The 3,378-nt window shown below is 43.5% G+C and overlaps 1 pseudogene; it reads left to right on the plus strand.

Moving 5' to 3' along the window:
• The first annotated feature begins 2,190 nt into the window (after positions 1-2,190).
• Positions 2,191-3,164, plus strand: LOC105515609 (annotated as a pseudogene).
• Positions 3,165-3,378: the final 214 nt, after the last annotated feature.

Consider the following 3,378-nt stretch of genomic DNA (forward strand, 5'->3'; position numbering starts at 1 on the left):
AACACTTACAATTCATCATCTTATTTAATTCTTCTTACAACTCTGTGAGGTATTTTTATTTCCAATTTACAGATAAGATCAGGCTCATGGGTTTAAATGACTGACTTAATGTCACACAGCTCGTAACTGACAGACCTGGGATTCAAACAAAGATCTCTTTGATTCTAAAGCCTGGGCCCTTTCTACTTCATCTAATATATTTCTAAACAGACTCATGAGGCTTTTTATTCTCTTCTCTAACATACTACCCAAATACAGATTTTGTAGGCACAGCACCAAATTTTATCATTTTTTTTTATTTGGAGACAGCGTGGTTGTACATAAGATCTCAGACACAGGATCAGGCAGATCTGAGTTTGAATACAAGCTCCATTACTAATAAGCTATATATCTTTGGACAAGTGTATTAGTCTGTTTTCACACTGTTATAAAAAACACCTGAAACTAAGTAATTTACACAGAAAAGAGTTTTAATTGGCTCATGGTTCCTCAGGCTGTATAGGAGGCATGGTTGGGGAGGCCTCAGAAAACTTTCAGTCATGGTGAAAGGGGAAACTGGCATAGTCACAGCAGGAGAAAGAGAGAGAAGGGGAAGGTGCTACATACTTTTAAACAACCAGATCTCATGAGAGCTCACTCTCATGAGAACAACAAGGGGGAAATCCACGCATACCCATGATTCAATCACCTCCCATCACGCCGCTCCTGTAACATTGTGGATTACAATTTGACATGCGATTTGGACTGGAACACAAATCCAAACCATATCAACAAGTTACTTATCCTCTCTGAGTCTCAATTTTCTCATCTGTTAAAGGGGATTAAAACTCGTACCCACTGGGCTATTGTGAGGAAAAATGAGACAATGCATATAAAGACCTCAGAAATAATAATTACCCAGCAAAGGTTACTAATCTTTGCTTTTTCAAAAATACCCTTGCCTATTTATCATAATTATACCACATATTGATAATCTGTCAACTTTTTTGATATGGAGGAGATAAAAGAACACTAACTGTTGACTCTTTCAAGCCAAGGATAAAAGTAAACATAATCAACTCTGGTGAATGGGAAAATGGAGACATCATTGCAGCACTACTCACAATACCAAAACATAGGAGTCGAGCACAGTGGCTCATGCCTGTAATCCCAGCACTTTGAGAGGCTGGGTTGGGAGGATTGCTTGAGCCCGGAAATTTGAGATCAGCCTGGGCAACTAAGTGTGGCCCTGTCTCTCTATTTAAAAAAATAAACAGTAAAAAAGCATGAAATTGACCTAAATGCCCATCAGTGGTAGACTGGGTAAATAAAATGTGGTACACATACATAGAACACTATGCAGCCATAAAAAAGAATAAAATCATGTGATTTGCAGCAACATGGATGAAGCTGAAAGACATTATCCTAAAGAAACTAACACAGGGACAGAAAATGAAAGACCACATGTTGTCACTTATAAGTGGAAGTGAAACATTGAGCATATACAGACACAAAGAAGGGATCAACAGACACTGGGGCTTACTTGAGGGTGGAGGGTGAGGATGAAAATACTACCTATCAGTACTATGTTTATTCCCTGGGTGACAAAATTATCTGTGCACCAAACTCCCATAACATGTAATTTATCCATAAAACAAACCTGCACATGTATCCCGATCCTAAAATAAAAGTTAAAAAAATCATTATGTCAAGAAGATATCTTTATGTGTATGTTCATCACAGCACTATTCACAATAGCCCAGATGTAGACTCAACCTAAATGTCCATCAATAAATGAATGGATAAAGAAAATAGTTGATGCACACAATGGAATACTATTCAGCCATTGAAAAGCATAAAATAATGTTTTATGCAGCAACATGAATGGAATTGGAGGCCATTATCTTACATGAAACTCTGGATTCTTAGAGCGTTAGCATAGGTATCAAATAAGTTGGGTTCTAGTCCTGGCTCTCCAACTTACTAGCTGAGTTATTTTGTTAAATTCTTTAACCTTTCTGTGTCACAGACTTCTTCAACTAAAATACTTTTTTTCAATTTAAAATGTTATGGTGTAAATAATATGTTACACTTAAATAGAATTTCTAATTTATAAAATGTATTTCTGTTTTCTCTCATTTGTTCCTTATAACATCCCTGGGGGATGTTGGGGAGGTGTTTCTACTCTGTTTGAAAAAATTAAGGCAGTAGCTAAGCCGGAGCGGGGTAGAAGCGGGCCAGCACCCCCTTCTGGCCTCCGGTGCTGCCAGGCTCAAGATCAGGCATGGTCCAGAACTTGAAGGACCTGGCGGGACGGCTGCCCGCGGGGCCCCGGGGCATGGGCACGGCGCCGAAGCTGTTGCTGGGGGCCGGCGCTGTGGCCTACGGTGTCCGTGAATCCATGTTCACTGTGGAAGGCGGGCATAGAGCCATCTTCTTCAATCGGATAGGTGGAGTGCAGCAGGACACTATCCTGGACGAGGGCCTTCACTTCAGGATCCCCTGGTTCCAGTACCCCATTATCTATGACATTCTGGCCAGACCTCGAAAAATCTCCTCCCCTGCAGGCTCCAAAAACCTACAAATGGTGAATATCTCCCTGAGAGTGCTGTCTCGACCGCAGTGCTCAAGAGCTTCCTAGCATGTACCAGCGCCTAGGGCTGAACTACGAGGAACCAGTGCTACCGTCCATTGTCAACGAGGTGCTCAAGAGTGTGGTGGCCAAGTTCAATGCCTCACAGCTGATCACCCAACAGGCCCAGGTATCCCTGTTGATCCTCTGGGAGCTGACAGAGAGGGCCAAGGACTTCAGCCTCATCCTGGATGATGTAGCCATCACAGAGCTGAGCTTTAGCCGAGAGTACACAGCTGCTATAGAAGCCAAACAAGTGGCCCAGCAGGAGGCCCAGCGGGCCCAATTCTTGGTGGAAGAAGCGAAGCAGGAATAGCAGCAGAAGACTGTGCAGGCCGAGGGTGAGGCCAAGGCTGCCAAGATGTTTGGAGAAGCACTGAGCAAGAACCCTGGCTACATCAAACTTCGCAAGATCCGAGCAGCCTAGAGTATCTCCAAGACGATCGCTACCTCACAGAACCGTATTTATCTCACGGCTGACAACCTTGTGCTGAACCTACAGGATGAAAATTACACCAGAGGAACTGACAGCCTCATCAAGGGTAAGAAATGAGCCTAGTCACCAAGAACTCCATCCCCAGAGGAAGTGGATCTGCTTCTCCAGTTTTTGAGTAGCTAGCCAGGGGTCCAGCACAGCCCTACCCCACCCCAGTATCATGCGATGGTCCCCCACACCGGTCCCCTGAACCCTTCTTGGATTAACGAAGACTGAAGACCAGCCCCTTTTCTGGGGAATTACTTTCCTCCTCCCTGTGTTAACTGGGGCT

Source organism: Colobus angolensis, unplaced genomic scaffold (genome assembly GCF_000951035.1).
Source record: "Colobus angolensis palliatus isolate OR3802 unplaced genomic scaffold, Cang.pa_1.0 Scaffold265, whole genome shotgun sequence".
Classification (NCBI taxonomy): Eukaryota; Metazoa; Chordata; class Mammalia; order Primates; family Cercopithecidae; genus Colobus; species Colobus angolensis.